Source organism: Trachypithecus francoisi, unplaced genomic scaffold (genome assembly GCF_009764315.1).
Source record: "Trachypithecus francoisi isolate TF-2019V2 unplaced genomic scaffold, Tfra_2.0 Lachesis_group1, whole genome shotgun sequence".
NCBI classification, from domain to species: domain Eukaryota; kingdom Metazoa; phylum Chordata; class Mammalia; order Primates; family Cercopithecidae; genus Trachypithecus; species Trachypithecus francoisi.
In genome coordinates, this window is record NW_022681454.1 from 80,565,165 (window position 1) to 80,582,561 (window position 17,397).

The 17,397-nt window shown below is 40.5% G+C and overlaps 1 long non-coding RNA gene across 1 annotated transcript in view; it reads right to left on the reverse strand.

Annotated features, from left to right (window-relative positions):
- Positions 1–1,340: 1,340 nt before the first annotated feature.
- LOC117085622 overlaps positions 1,341–17,397 on the reverse strand; it is a 35,012-nt gene continuing 18,955 nt past the window's right edge. Inside the window, exons 2-3 of the long non-coding RNA XR_004438017.1 lie at positions 2,207–2,380; positions 1,341–1,672 (exon numbers count right to left, since the gene is read on the reverse strand). This is a non-coding gene — a long non-coding RNA (uncharacterized LOC117085622). The remainder of the gene's footprint in view (positions 1,673–2,206; positions 2,381–17,397) is intronic.

Consider the following 17,397-nt stretch of genomic DNA (forward strand, 5'->3'; position numbering starts at 1 on the left):
AGATGACTTTCTATATAGGGTCAGCTTCCATGTAAAAAGAAATGTTGAGAGGCAGCTAGTCAATCTGCCAGACTTTTATTCCTTACTTTGTAGATCCCTCCAGTTTTCATTAGATGATGTGAGTTTTGAGAGTTAAAACCAGTAAGGATACTCCTTGCTGTAACTACAACTATGAATCCCAAAAATGTTGTTTATTACTATTTTTAAAATCACACACATATAAAAAGAAGAAAATTAAAAGTGTAATTGTCAGTATGTATTACTCATATTAGGTAGGGTAACACTAGCTGCTATAACAAATAAATCCCAAATTTCCATGACATAGCACAACAGTCTATTTCTTGCTAATGTAACAGTTCAGGTAACAGTTTATTTCTTGCTCATGTAACAGTTCAGGTGGGTAACTAAACTGAACAGTTCAGTTTGGTAACTGAACGGCTGAGTTCAGACAGTGGCTGTTCCTCCATGTTGTCATTTAGGAACCTAGACTCCTTCCAAGTTGAAGGTCTAATAGCTTCTGTTTCCTTGGAGTCCTCTGCACCCAGCTAACAGAGGGTGGAGGGGAGCACAAAACAAAGCTCTACCCCGGAAATGATACATCACTTTTGCTCACATTGCATTGGTGAGAATTAGTCATATGTTCTGATCTGAATGCAAAGAAGGCTGGGAAATGTAGTCCCTGATTGGACATCTGTGTCCAAGCGATAACTGTAAACTAAGGAAGAGGGAAATATGAGTTTCAGCCAGCCATTTCTGCCATGCTTGAGTTATGTCAGTATATTAAAAATATATATTCTGTAATCCCTCCTACTGTTAACATTTTGGTATATAGCTAACAAATGGCATCATACTGTACATGTTGTTTCATTAACTGAATATTACTCATACTCAGCATATTGAATCACATATGTCACATATATTTTAATGTACATCATTTGTGTGAACAGTGTGGCTGCAAATAGCAGCTGGGGCATTTCTCCGGTGTGTGTCTTTGCTAGCTATTATCAAAGACAGGGAGCAGCATGGACTGGCAGAGTATAATGGCATGAGTCAGGCTTTGGGCTCAAGCAAATCTGGGCTCAAGTCCAAGCCCTTAACATTTGCTAGTTTGTAAAGACAGAGTAGCTCTTTTCTTAACCTATGAAATGAAGATACGAACTTTGGTTCTTTAGTTCTTCTTTTCTGTAAAATGGGGATAGCAGCTTATTTAAATGAAGTTGCTGTGAGGCTAAGTAAAATAATTTATGTAAAGAACTCAAATACTACCAAGATGAATGATACTTTATTTTTTAAATGTTGTAAGTGACTTTTATTTAAAAAAAACTTACATTGTTGGCATTGTGGCCTAGGTAGACAATATATAAAGTGAATTACAGCTTACATAAAGGTAACCTAGGGACTTTTTTTTGGTTTTTGGCTTTTTTAAGGACAGGGTCTCATTATATTACCCAGGCTGGACTTGAACTCCTGGGCTTAAGAGATCTTCCTCACTCAGCCTTGCAAGTATCTTGGACTATAGGCACATCCCACTGTGCCCCAACCTGGAGATCTTGATGCTGATTCAGTAGGTTTCAGACTGGGCCCAGGAATCTGAATTCTTAGCAATTCTTCAGGGTAATTCTGTTGCATATTATCCTAGGGACCAAAACCAGGAAACACTGTTCTGTAGCTTCTATGTAGACAGCCAAATAGAGGCCAACAGATTGAGAAAAGCAAGACAGCAAATCAAGAGAGATTAATAAAGGGCCCCTCAGATTCATAAGTGAAGAAAGAGATAAAAGGAACATCTAATGCCGTGTCTCAAGAGGCATGTTAGGTGTGACAAATTCTCATCACGTGCGATCATTCCAAGCATTGAAGAAATTCTGCACTGCTGTGTCCTGCCCACTAAATGTCAGTAGTGACTCCACAATTATTGTCAAAATGAAAAATGTCCCATATTTTTCCAAATGTCTTATGGGAATAGAATTACCCATGATTGAGAACCACTCATCTAGCCCCAAAGCTTCACCTTTTCAGATAAGGAAGGTAAGGCCCAGAGAGGTGGAGTGACTTACTTATGGGCACACAGCCAGTTGTTGGTGGGGCTGGGAGCAGAATCCAAGTATTCAGCTCCAAGTTGAGGGCTTGTTTCCACCATATGGTCGTGTCAGCTTAGAATGTTTTTAACTGCAAGTAGTAGAGAATCCAATTCAATATCACTTACCTGGAAATTGATCAATTCACCTCACTGAAAGCCTTGAAGTAGAACCTGCTTCAAAAGTATTAAATCCAGTGCCTGTGACTCCATGTGCTTGTGACTTGACTGGCTTTGCTGTCCTCTGTGTCAGCATCATCTTCAAGCTTGTGCTGATGGTTACAGCAGTGTCGGGCCTTGGATCTGAACAGCAATAACCAAGCAAAGGGAGAAAGGATCGCTTTCAGAAACTCTCCAAGGAAATGAGAAGTAACTTTCCTAGAAGGTCCAGAAAACTGCTTCTCGAGTCTAAGTAGCCCACCTTGGGTTATGTAGCCATTCATGAACCAAATTCTTGCCAGAAATATGAAGTAACACTTAGATCATCCCAAGAGCTGCGATGAGGCGAGTAACATAGTTTGGACACTTGTCCCTGCCCAGATCTCATGTTGAATTGTAATCCCCAAAGCACCAGGTGGGGGGCCTGGTGGGAGGTGTTTGGGTCATGAGGGCAGATCCCTCATGACTTGATGCTGTCTTCACAATAGTAAGTCTCATGAGATCTGGTCTTTAAAAGTGTGTGGCAGCCAGGCGCAGTGGGTCACGCCTGTAATTCCAGCACTTTGGGAGGCCAAGGTGGGCGGAGTTCGAGACCAGCCTGGCAAAGATGGTGAAATCCCGTGTCTACTAAAAGTACAAAAAATTAGCCAGGCAAGGTAGTCCGTGCCTGTAATCCCAGCTACTCAGGATGCTGAGGCAGGAGGATCACTTGAACCCGGGAGGCAGTGGTTGCAGTGAGCCAAGATCGTGCCATTGCACTCCAGTTTGGGCAACAAGAGTGAAACTCCGTCTCAAAAAAACAACAACAAAAAAATGTGTGGCACCTCCGCCCTCACTATCTCTTGACCTGTTCTAGCCATGTGTTGTGCCTGCTCCCACTTCACCCTCTGCCATGAGTAAAAGCATCCTGAGGTCTCCCCAGAAGCAGATGCCAGTACTATGCTACCTATATAGCCTCTGCAGGTTAACCTCTACCTCTTTTCTTATAAATTATCCAGTCTCAGATATTTCTTTATAGCAATGCAAGTACAGACTAACACAGTCAGCTTTCCCTGCACTGTGTTGACAGGGGTGGGTGAATATCTGAAAAATATCTAGTTTCTATAAGAAGAACGGACCCTCCTGCTGCTCGTTAGGCCCCCATCAGTGTTAACAATAATCATCTTGCATCATTTGCCACTTATACTCTCTTTTTTTTTTCTTTTCTTTTTTTTGAGATGGAGTTTCGCTCTTGTTGCCCAGGTTGGAGTGTAATGGGGCAATCTTGGCTCATCACAACCTCCGCCTCCCAGGTGCAAGTGATTCTCCTGCCTCAGCCTCCTGAGTAGTTGGGATTACAGGCATGCACCACCATGCCCGGCTAATTTTTTGTATTTTTGGTAGAGACAGGGTTTCTCCATGTTGGTCATTTATGCTCTTAAATAGTTCTCCAGTTATTCAGTCTGCAACTGTGATGCCACATTCTTTGGGGTTTCCAAGGAGTAGACAATATGCATAACAAACAAACAGAAATGAAGTGTGTTTTTTTGTCATATTAAACAATATATGGTTGCATACCTGATTATATATATATATAATTTAGAGCTAGATTTGGCTGCATATAACAGAAGACCCAAGAAACAGTGGTTTAAAAGACAAAAATTTATTTTCTTATACATGTAACAAGGCCATAGGAAAACAGGCCCAGCTGATAGGGTGACTCTACAATGATTAAGGATTCAGAATTCTTCTGCTTTGTTCGTCCACCGTCCTCAAAATTAGGCTCCTTACTCTGTGGTCCAAGTTTGCTGCTCAGCTCCAATCATTGTGCCTACATTTCAACCAACAGAAAGATGGGAAGACCTAAAGAAGGGTGGATACTCCTTTGAAAGACATTTCCTGGAAGGACCACATACAACTTCCATGTAGATCCCACTGCTGAAATTTATTCACATGGCTACACCTAGCTGTAAGGGAAGCTAGAAAATGTAACCCTTATTCTGCACCACTGATACAACCTAAACATTGGGAATTTTATTCGTAAGGAAGAAAGGGGAAAAGGATATTGGGGGTAGTTAGGAAACAATGCCACATATACATCAATAAAGAAACAATGAAATACAAGTTCTGAAAATCTCCATGACCATTGAAAAAATATATTTCAAGAATTACTGAACAGCCTGGCGTGGTGGCTCGTGCCTGTAATCCTAGCACTTTGGGAGAGTAAGGTAGGAGGATTGCTTGAGCGCAGGAGGTGGAGGCTTCAGTGACCTGTGTTCTTACCATTGCACTACAGTCTGGAGAATAAAGCAAGACCCTATTTCAATAACAATAACAAGAAGATTTTTTCAACAATACTTGATGCATAGTATTTGGAATTCTTGAGCCTCACTGTAAAGTCTAGCACAAGTGAGAGATGAAAAGTGCCAACCAAGGAGAAGCCAATCTATGCTCAGCTCTTTAAAAGTGAGCCTGGGGCTCATATTGCTGAATTACACATTAAGCACATTTAAAGAAAAAAGTGAAGAAATCAGGTCATTAAAAGGTAATTATAGTCATTGATTGTATTTTAGAAGAACAGTAAAGAAATTCAGTTCATATCCCACAGCAATAATTCCCCATCATCTCAGCAGGGCATTCTTGCTTGCATTCTAACACTGCCTTGGAACCTGGTGGTCCTATTCTAAATCTTGATGCTCCTCCCTTTCTCAGAAGCCTTATTTTCTCTTTTCTCTTTCCTATCTTCTTTTTTACTCTGTCATTCATATCCATTCTCTATCTCTTTCTGTCTTTCCTCTCTCTTTCTCTCTCCTTTTCTCTCTCTCTCCCTTTCTCTCACTTTCTCTGTTTCTGAGATGGATCCTACCATGTTGCCCAGGCTGGACTTGAACTCCAGGGCTCAAGGGATCCTCCTGTTTCAGTCTCCTGAGTAGCTAGGTCTTGGCCTGGGCTGAAACTCTGGGCATCATTCTCCCTACTTTGGATCCCAAATTCCCAGAAATCAGCAAGCCAAGACAGGACTTGGAGTTGGGGATGGGGAGAAGTTGACCAGAAAAAGGCAAGACAAGGACAGGAGAAGGAAACAGGGAATGGGTGGGAACAGTCCCGCTTTCTGAAATCCTGTCTGCGACAATCTCTCTTGAGTCATACGGTCATTAGGGACATTTGTCCACACAGAAACCCCCAGTCTTCTCCCAGAGGAGATCGCCACAGACCTCTCTGAATTAGTGAAGATGCTGTGCAGAGGCACTCTTCTAGGGCGTGGGCACTTTCTCAACACTGAGATGAGGATCTCTGCCCAGAGAGTAATTATGGGACAGTTACAGATAATGCTAACCACCTATGAATATCTATCCGCTCTTCAGGAATAAGTCAAGAATAAATTTTTATAACAAATAAATTTTGAAAAATGAAAACAAAGGTAAGAACTTAGTGTATTGGCAACACACACACACACACACGCACACACTATGAAACAGGTGACCTCTAGTCAAGATGACAGATTTAAAAAAAAAAAACCAGAATCTTGTTTCTACTTGAAACAAATAGAAAATTATGAATTACCAAAATTACATGAAAAACAAGATCTGAAGAGAACACTTTGTCAGCCAGGGCTCCTTTGCTCAAACAACAGAAAATGATTTTGGCTTACCTTACAAAATCAGTTATAAAAACTGAAATTTCAGTTACAAAAACTGAAAAAAAACCATAGGGCAAGAAAAGAGTTACCAGCCAATCTCACTTATGCATATATATGCAAATAGCTAAAATACAGTTACCCCTCAGTATACGTGGGGATTGGTTCCAGGACCGCCTGCATATACTCAAATTCTTGCATACTCAGGTCCAGCAGTGGGCTCTACTGAACTCACATATAGGAAAATGTTCTCCATATACACAAGTTACACATCCCACAAATAATGTATATTCTTTTTTGTTTGTTTTTGTTTTTGAGACCAAGTCTCACTCTGTGCAGGCTGGAGTGCAGTGGCGCAATCTCAGCTCACTGTAACCTCGGTCTCCTGGGTTCAAGCAATTCTCCTACCTGAGCCTCCTGAGTAGCTGGGATTACAGGCACCTGCCACCATGCCCAGCTAATTTTTGCATTTTTAGTAGAGACTGGTTTCACCACATTGGCCAGGCTGGTTTCAAACTCCTCATCTCAGGTGATCTGCCTGCTTTGGCCTCCCAAAGTGCTGGGATTACAGATGTGAGCCATCATATCCAGCCAAATAATGTATTTTCAATCTGAGTTTGGTTGAAAAAAACTGTACCCAGTTCAAACTCATGTTATTCAAGGGTCAACTATAAAAGATTAGCTCACTGAATGCAGCAGTGAATTTTTTAAAACTTTTTTTTTTTTTTTTTTGAGACGGAGTCTCGCTCTGTCACCCAAGCTGGAGTGCAGTGGCCAGATCTCAGCTCACTGCAAGCTCCGCCTCCCGGATTCATGCCATTCTCCTGCCTCAGCCTCCCGAGTAGCTGGGACTACAGGCGCCCGCCACCTCGCCCGGCTAGTTTTTTTGTATTTTTTTTTAGTAGAGACGGGGTTTCACCATGTTAGCCAGGATGGTCTCGGTCTCCTGATCTCGTGATCCGCCCGTCTCGGCCTCCCAAAGTGCTGGGATTACAGGCTTGAGCCACCGCGCCCGGCCTTTTTTAAAACTTTAAAGATGAAAATGATGTTATTAACTGGAGAGGATACCATCCTATCACTAGACATTGCAGTCACTAGATACTTGATGCTCTTTCTTGTACCATTGCCATATATAGAAAAACAAAACAAAACTCTATGCATACTTCCTTGATTCTTTGCTAATTTGCTCTAGGTTTAAAATACTAGGCAAGAGGCCCTCCTTTGCTGAAAACATAGCATTTTCCCAGGTCCTGGATGTTAATAGGTAGAGGAATGCATATGTTTGATCGTTTCAGCTATTATAATGGAAGACAGGCTCTGCCTCTGGCCAAGACTAATACAACAGAAAATTCTTCAAACAGGAAGGTAGTTTAGATGTTAGACAGCAAAAAATAAATAAACAAACAAAAATCCATCAGAACCAATAAATATTAAAGACATTTTAAAAATCTCAGCTGGTGGGTATAGAAAGAACATATTTCAACATAATAAAAGCCATACATGACAGACTCACAGCTAGTATCATGCTGAATGGGGAAAAACTGAACGTCTTTCCTCTAAGGTCTGGAATACAACAAGGATGCCCATTTTTACTACTGTTATTCAACATAACACTGAAATTTCTAGCTAGAACAATGAGACAAAAGAAAAAAACTGACATTAAGGGAGGTTCCAAGATGGCCAAATAGGAAGAGCTCCAGTCTATAGCTCCCAGCATGAGCAATGCAGAAGACAGGTGATTTCTGCATTTCCAACTGAGGTACTGGGTTCATCTCACTGGGGCTTGTTGGACAGCGGATGCAGCCCATGGAGTGTGAGCCAAAGCAGGGCAGGGCATCGCCTCACATGGGAAGTGCAAGGGATAGGGGCATTCCCTTTATTAGCCAAGGGAATTCATGACAGATGGTACCTGGAAAATTGGGACACTCCCACCCTAATACTGTGCTTTTCCAACAGTCTTAGCAAACGGCACACCAGGAGATTATATCCCACACCTGGTTCAGAGGGTCCCACACCCATGGAGCCTTGCTCACTGCTAGCACAGCCATCTGAGATTGAACTGCAAGGTGGCAGCGAGGCTGGGGGAGGGGTGTCTGCCATTGCTGAGGCTTGAGTACTTAAACAAAGAGGCCAGGAAGCTCAAACTGGGTGGAGCCCACCACAGCTCAAGGAGGCCTACTTTCCTCTGTAGACTCCAACTCTGGGGGCAGGGTATAGCTGAGCAAAAGGCAGCACAAACTCCTGCAGGCGTAAATGTCCCTGTCTGACAGCTTTGAAGAGAGTAGTGTTTCTCCAAGCACAGAGTTTGAGATCTGAGAACGGACAGACTGCCTCCTCAAGTGGGTCCCTGACCCCCAGGTAGCCTGACTGGGAGACACCTCCCAGTAGCGGCTGACTGACAGCTCGTACAGCTGGGTGCCCCCTAAGATGAAGCTTCCAGAAGAAGGACCAGGCAGCAACATTTACCGCTCTGCAATATTTGCGGTTGTGCAGCCTCTGCTGGTGATACCCAGGCAAACAGGGTCTGGAGTGGACCTCCAGCAAACTCCAACAGACCTGCAGTTGAGGGTCCTGACTGTTAGAAGGAAAACTAATAAGCAGAAAGGACATCCACACCAAAACCCCATCTGTATGTCACCATCATCAAAGACCAAAGGTAGATAAAACCACAAAGATGGGGAGAAACCAGAGCAGAAAACCTGAAAATTCTAAAAATCAGAGCACCTCTTCTCCTCCAAAGGAACAGAGCTCCTCTCCAGCAATGAAACAAAGCTGGACGGAGAATGAATTTGACAAGTTGAGAGAAGAAGGATTCAGACGATCAGTAATAATAAACGTCTCCGAACTAAAGGAGGATTTTTGAACCCATCGCAAAGAAGCTAAAAACCTTGAAAAAAGAATAGATGAATGGCTAACTAGAATAAACAGTGTAGAGAAAACCTTAAATGACCTGATGGAGGGGAAAACCATGGTACGAGAACTACGTGATGCATGCACAAACCTCAGCAGCTAATTCGATCAAGTGAAAGAAAGGGTATCAGTGATTGAAGAACAAATGAATGAAATGAAGCAAGAAGAGAAGTTTAGAGAAAAAATAGTAAAAAGAAATGAACAAAGCCTCCAAGAAATATGGGATTATGTGAAAATACCAAATCTACATCTGATTGGTGTAGCTGAAAATGATGGGGAGAATGGAACCAAGTGGGAAAACACTCTTCAGGATATTATCCAGGAGAATTTCCCCAACCAAGCAAGGCAGGCCAACATTCAAATTCAGAAATACAGAGAATGCCACAGAGATACTCCTTGAGAAGAGCAACTCCAAGACATAATTATCAGATCCACCAAAGTTGAAATGAAGCAAAAAATGTTAAGGGCAGCCAGAGAGAAAGGTTGGGTTACCCACAAAGGGAAGCCCACCAGACTAACAGTGGATCTCTTGGCAGAAACTCTACAAGCCAGAAGAGAGTGGAGGACAATATTCAGCATCATTAAAGAAAAGAATTTTCAACCCAGAATTTCATATCCAGCCAAACTAAGCTTCATAAGTGAAGGAGAAATAAAATTCTTTACAGACAAGCAAATGCTGAGAGATTTTGTTACCACCAGGCCTGCCTTACAAGAGCTCCTGAAGGAAGCATTAAACATGGAAAGAAAAAACTGGTAGCAGCCACTGCAAAAACATGCCAAATTGTAAAGACCATCGATGCTAGGAAGAAACTGCATCAACTAATGAGCAAAGTAATCAGCTAACATCATAATAACAGGATCAAATTCACACATAATACTATTAACCTTAAATGTAAATGGGCTAAATGGTCCAATTAAAAGAAACAGACTGGCAAATTGGATAAAGAGTCAAGACCCATCAGTCTGCTGTATTCAGGAGACCCATCTCACGTGCAGAGACACACATAGGCTCAAAATAAGGGGATGGAGTAAGATCTACCAAGCAAATAGAAAACAAACAAACAAACAAAAAGCAGCGGTTGCAATCCTAGTCTCTGATAAAACAGACTTTAAACCAGCAAAGATCAAAAGAGACAAAGAAGGCCATTACATAATGGTAAATGGATCAATTCAACAAGAAGAGCTAACTATCCTAAATATATATGCACCCAGTATAGGAGCACCCAGATTCATAAAGCAAGTCCTTAGAGACCTACAAAGAGACTTACACTCCTACACAATAATAATGGGAGACCTTAACACCCCACTGTCGACATTAGACAGATAAACAAGACAGAAAGTTCACAAGGATATCCAGGAATTGAACTCAGCTCTGCACCAAGCAGACCTAATAGACATCTACAGAACTCTCCACCCCAAATCAACTGAGTATACATTTTTCTCAGCACTACATGGCACTTATTCCAAAACTGACCACATAGTTGGAAGTAAAGCACTCCTCAGCAAATGTAAAAGAACAGAAATTATAACAAACTATCTCTCAGAACACAGTGCAATCAAACTAGAACTCAGGATTAAGAAACTCACTCAAAACCGCTCAACTACATGGAAACTGAACAACCTGCTCCTGAATGACTATTGGGTACATAACAAAATGAAGGCAGAAATAAAGATGTTCTTTGAAACCAATGAGAACAAAGACACAACATACCAGAATCTCTGGGACATATGTAAAGCAGTGTGTACAGGGAAATTTATAGCACTAAATGCCCACAAGAGAAAGCAGAAATGATCTAAAATTGACACCTTAACATCACAATTGAAAGAACGAGCAAACACATTCAAAAGCTAGCAGAAGGCAAGAAACGACGAAGATCAGAGCAGAAATGAAGGAGATAGAGACATAAAAAAAAAACCTTCCAAAAATCAATGAATCCAGGAGATGCTTTTTTGAAAAGATCAACAAAATTGATAGACCACTAACAAGACTATTAAAGAAGAAAAGAGAGAAGAATCAAATAGACGCAGTAAGAAATGATAAAGGGGATACTACCACCGATCCCACAGAAATACAAACTACCATCAGAGAATACTATAAATACCTCTACGCAAATCAACTAGAAAACCTCGAAGAAATGGATAAATTCCTGGACACATAAACCCTCCGAAGACTAAACCAGGAAGAAGTTGAATCCCTGAGTAGACCAATAGCAGACTCTGAAATTGAGGCAATAATTAATAGCCTACCAACGAAAAAAAGTCCGGGACCAGATGGATTCACAGCCGAATTCTACCAGAGGTACAAAGAGGAGCTGGTACCATTCCTTCTGAGACAATTCCAATCAATAGAAAAAGAGGGAATCCTCCCTAACTCATTTTATGAGGCCAGCATCATCCTGATACCAAAGCCTGGTAGAGACATAACAAAAAAAGAGAATTTTAGACCAATATCCCTGATGAACATTAGTGTCAAAATCCTCAATAAAATACTGGCAAACTGAATCCAGCAGCACATCAAAAAGCTTATCCACCATGATCAAGTTGGCTTCATCCCTGGGATGTAAGGCTGGTTCAACATATGTAATCCATCATATAAACAGAACCAAAGACAAAAACCACATGATTATCTCAATAGATGCAGAAAAGGCCTTCGACAAAATTCAACAGCCCTTCGTGCTAAAACCTCTCAATAAGCTAGGTATTAATGGGACGTATCTCAAAATAATAAGAGCTATTTATGACAAACCCACAGCCAATATCATACTGAATGGGCAAAAACTGGAAGCATTTCCTTTGAAAACTGGCACAAGACAGGGATGCCCTCTCTCACCACTCCTATTCAATATAGTGTTGGAAGTTCTGGTCAGGGCAATCAGGCAGGAGAAAGAAATAAAGGGTATTCAATTAGGAAAGGAGGAAGCCAAATTGTTCCTGTTTGCAGATGACGTGATTGTATATTTAGAACTCCCAATCATCTCAGCCCGAAATCTCCTTAAGCTGATAAGCAAATTCAGCAAAGTCTCAGGATACAAAATCAATGTGCAAAAATCATAAGCATTCCTATACACCAATAACAGACAAACAGAGAGCCAAATCACGAGTGAACTCCCATTCACAATTGCTTCAAAGAGAATAAAATACCTAGGAATCCAACTTACAAGGGATGTGAAGGACCTCTTCAAGGAGAACTACAAACCACTGCTCAACGAAATAAAAGAGGACACAAACAAATGGAAGAACATTTCATGCTCATGCATAGGAAGAATCAATATCATGAAAATGGTCATACTGTCCAAAGTAATTTATAGATTCAACGCCATCCCCATCAAGCTATCAATGACTTTCTTCACAGAATTGGAAAAAACTTCTTTAAATTTCATATGGAATCAAAAAAGAGCCCACCTTGCCAAGACAATCCTAAGCCAAAAGAGGTATCACGCTACCTGCTTCAAACTATACTACAAGGCTACAGTAACCAAAACAGCATGGTACTGGTACCAAAACAGATATTCCTACATTCATACAGACAAATGAAACAGAATAGAGCCCTCAGAAATAATATTACATATCTACAGCCATCTGATCTTTGACAAACCTGATGGAAACAAGAAATGGGGAAAGGATTCCCTATTTAATAAATGGTGCTGGGAAAACTGGCTAGCCATATGTAGAAAGCTGAAACTGGATCCCTTCCTTACACCTTATACAAAAATTAATTCAAGATGGATTAAAGACTTAAATGTTAGACCTAAAACCATAAAAACCCTAGAAGAAAACCTAGGCAATACCATTCAGGACATAGGCATGGGCAAGGACTTCATGACAAACACCAAAAGCAATGGCAGCAAAAGCCAAACTGGACAAATGTGATCTAATTAAACTAAAGAATTTCTGCACAGCAAAACAAACTACCATCAGAGTGAACAGGCAACCCACAGAATGGGAGACAATTTTTACAATCTACCCATCTGACAAAGGGCTAATATCCAGAACCTACAAAGAACTTAAACAAATGTACAAGAAAAAATCAAACAACCCCATCAAAAAGTGGGCAAAGGATATGAACAGACACTTCTCAAAAGAAGACATGCAGCCAACAGACACGCACAAAAAAATGCTTATCATCACTGGCCATCAGGGAAATGCAAATCAAAACCGCAGTGAGATACCATCTCACACCAGTTAGAATGGCGATCATTAAAAAGTCAGGAAACAACAGGTGCTGGAGAGGATGTGGAGAAATAGGAACACTTTTACATTGTTGGTGGGACTGTAAACTAGTTCAACCATTGTGGAAAATGGTGTGGCGATTCCTCAAGGATCTAGAACTAGAAATACCATTTGACCCAGCCATCCCGTTACTGAGGATATACCCAAAGGATTATAAATCATGCTGCTATAAAGACACATGCACACGTATGTTTATTGCGGTGTATTCACAATAGCAAAGACTTAGAACCAACCCAAATGTCCATCAATGCTAGACTGGATTAAGAAAATGTGGCACATATACACTATGGAATACTATGCAGCCATAAAAAAGGTTGAATTCATGTCCTTTGTAGGAACATGGTTGAAGCTGGAAACCATCATTCTGAGCAAACTGTTGCAAGGATAGAAAACCAAATACCACATATTCTCACTCATAGGTGGGAATTGAACAATGAGAACACTTGGACACAGGGTGGGGAACATCACACACTGGGGACTGTTGTGGGGTGGGTGGAGGGGGGAGGGATAGCATTAGGAGATATACCTAATGTAAATGACGAGTTAATGGGTGCAGCACATCAACATGGCACATGTATACATATGTAACAAACCTGCACATTGTGCACATGTACCCTAGAACTTAAAGTATAATTTTTTTAAAAACCTTAAAAAAAAGAAAAAACTAAAAGGCATCCAAAATGGAAAGGAAGAAGTCAAATTATCCTTATATGCAGCTGATATAATCTTATATTTAGAAAACCTAAAGACTCCACCAAAAAACTATTAGAATTACTAAACAAATTGAGTAAATTTGCAGGATACAAAATCAACATACCAAAATCAGTAGCATTTCTATATGCCAACAGTGAACAATCTGGAAAAAAATTAAAAAGTAACCCATTTACGATACCCACAAATAAAATCAAACACTTAGGAGTTGACCAAAGAAGTGCAAGATCTCTACAATGAAAACTATAAAGCACTGATGAAAGAAACTGAAGAGGACACACACACAAAAAAAGAAAAGATATTTCATGTTCATGGATGGAATAATCAGTATTGTTAAAATGTCTATACTACCCAAAAGAATCTACAGATTTAATGCAATCCCTATCAAAATGCCAATGATATTCTTCACAGAAATAGAAATCTTAAAATTTATATGGAACCACAAAAGACCAAGAATAGCCAAAGCTACCCTAAGCAGAAAGAACAATTGGAGAAATCATATTACCTGACTTCAAATTGCACTGCAGAGCTATTGTACCCAAAACAGCATGGTACTGCCAAAAGCAGACAGGTAGACCAGTGGAACAGAATAGAGAGCCCAGAAACAAATCTATATACCTACAGTGAACTCATTTTTGACCAAGATGCCAAGAATATACATTTGGGTTAAGACAATCTCTTCAATAATGGTGCTGGGGAAACAGGATATCCACATGTAAAGGAATAAAACTATACCCATATTTCTCATCATATATGAAAACCAAATCAAAATTGATTTAAGACTTAAATCTAACACCTGAAACTATCAAATATTAAATGAAAACATTGGGGAAACTCTCCAGGACATTGGTCTGGGCAAAAAATGTTTGAGTAATTCTCCATAAGCACAGACAACCAAAACAAAAGTAGGATCACATCAAGTTAAAAAGCTTCTGCACAGCAAAGGAAAAAAATCAACAAAGTGAAGTGAGAATCCACAGAATGGGAGAAAATATTTGCAAACTACCCATCTGACAAGGGATTAATAAACAGCATATGTAAGGAGCTCAAACAACTCTACAGGAAAAAAATCTAATAATTTGATTTAAAAAGGGCAAAAGATCTAAATAGGCACTTCTCAGAGGAAGACATACAAATGGAAAACTGGCATATGAAAAGGTGCTCAACGTTATAATGAGCTATCATCTCACACCACTTAAAATGGCTTTTATCCAAAAGACAGGCAATAACAAGTGCTAGCGATGATTTGGAGAAAAGTAAACCCTCATACACTGTTTGTGGCAATATAAATTAGTATGACCATTATGCAAAACAGTTTAGAGGTTCTTCAAGAAACTAAAAATATAGCTACCATATGATGCAGAATCTGACGGCTGGGTATATACCCCAAAGAAAGGAAATCAGGATGTCAAAGGGATATCTACACTCCCATGTTTGTTGCAGCACTGTTTACAATAGCCGAGATTTGGAATTAATGCAGATGTCCACCAACAAATGAATGGATAAAGAAAATATGGTACATATACGCAATGGAGTACTTACTATTCAGTCATAAAAAAAGAAAAATGAGATCCTGTCATTTGCAACAACATGGATTAAATTGGAGGTCAGTATGTTAAGTGAAATAAGCTGGAAACAGAAAGACACACTTCCCATGTTCTCACTTATTTGTGGGAGCTAAAAATTAAAACAATTAAACTCATGGAGACAGAGAGTAAAAAGATGGTTTCCAGAGTCTGGGAAGAGTAGTGGGCAGGACAGGGGAATGGCAGAGGGAGAAATGGGAATGGTTAATAAGTACAAAAAGTAGTTAGAAAGAATAAGACCTAGTATTTGATAGCACAACAGGGTAACTATAGTCAATAATAATTTAATTATACATTTAAAAATTACTAAAACAGTGTAAGTGGATTGTTTGTAACACAAAGGACAAATGCTGGAGGGATGGATACCCCATTTACCATAATGCAATTATTACGTATTGCACACCTGCATCAAAGTATCTCATGAACCCCATGAATACATACACCTATTATGTACCCACAAAAATTAAACAACAACAATAACAACAACAACAACAAAAAACCTCAGCTAGGTGGGGTGGCTCACACCTGTAATCCCAGCGCTTTGGGAGGTTGGAGAGCAGGAGGATTGCTTAAGGCCAGGAGTTCAAGACCAGCCCAATCAACATAGCAAGATCACATCTCTACAAAAAAGAAAAAAAATAGCTGGGCATGGTAGTGCATCCCCAAGTGGTCCCAGCTACTCAGGAGGCTGAGGTGGAAGGATTGCTTGAGCCCCAGTGGCCAAGGCTACAGTGAGCCATGGTCATACTACCGCACTCCAGGCCAGGCAACAGAGCAAGACCCTGCCTCAATCAATCAGTCAATTAAATAAATAAAGGGCTAAAAACACCAGAAAAGCAGATTAAAAAGAGTTCAAAGAAGGGCTCAGGAATGGGCAGAGGTGTCCTGGAGCTGACTTGTTCCAGCTTGGGAAAGCCAGCTGGCACATTTCTTCCCAAGGTCCTGTTCAAGGACATCAAAATGATAGCTTGAAATCAGACACATGGGGGTATTTAGACCATGGAAACAGAAAACACTGTAAGTCAGGCCTCTTTTTTTTTTTTTTTTTTTTTTTTTCCAGAGAGTTAGTTGTTATATATACCAGTATACCACTGGGGTGGGACAGGGACTCCTGTTTCAATTATAAGCTTTATTGTACTATTTGGGTATTCAAACTATGCAAGTGTATGACCTGAGAAAACAATATTTTCCAAGGAGTAACCCATGGGATGAGGGAAGAAAGAGAAACAAAGAGAGAGGATTTGCCTTATCAAATATCAGAGCATGCCATAAAACCAATATAAATAATCTAATTAGATGGTATACACATATAAATAAACAGAATAGTAGAACAGAGAATGTAGAAATTGATCCTTAATACATATATACATTTTTACATGATCAAATGGTATTTCAATTCAACAAGAGAGATGATTAAGTTATAAATAATGCCAATTCAATTGTCTATGCACTTGTATTAATTTGTTATGGCTGCCTTAACAAAATACCACAGACTAGGTGGCTTATACAACAGGAATTGATTTTCTCATAGTTTTGGAAGCCAGAAGCCCTGAGATCAAGGCATTGCCAGGTTTGGTTCTCCCTGAGGCCATTCTCCATGGCTTGTCAATGGGACACTTTCTCACTGTATCTTCCATGGCCCTTCCTCCCTTTCTCCCTCCCTCCCTCCCTCCCTCCCTTCTTTCCTTCCTTTCTTCTTTCCTTTTTTCTTTTTTTTTTAACAAAGTTTTTTGCTTTTGTTACCCAGGCTGGAGTGCAGTGGCGCGATCTTGGCTCACTGCAACCTCCACCTCCCAGGTTCAAGCAATTCTCCTGTCTCAGCCTCCCAAGTAGCTGGGATTACAGTCGTATGCCACCACTCCCAGCTAATTTTTGTATTTTTAGTAGAGATGGGGTTTCATCATGTTGGCCAGGCTGGTGTCGAACTCCTGACCTCCAGTGATCTGCCGGCCTCAGTCTCCCAAAGAGAGATTGGGATTACAGGCATAAGCTCCCGTGCCCAGCTTTCCACGGCCTTTTTAATATGTGCATGCACATCCCTGGTTTCTCTTCCTCTTCTTATAAGGACCCCAGTCATACTGGATTAGGACCCCACCTAATGACCTCAT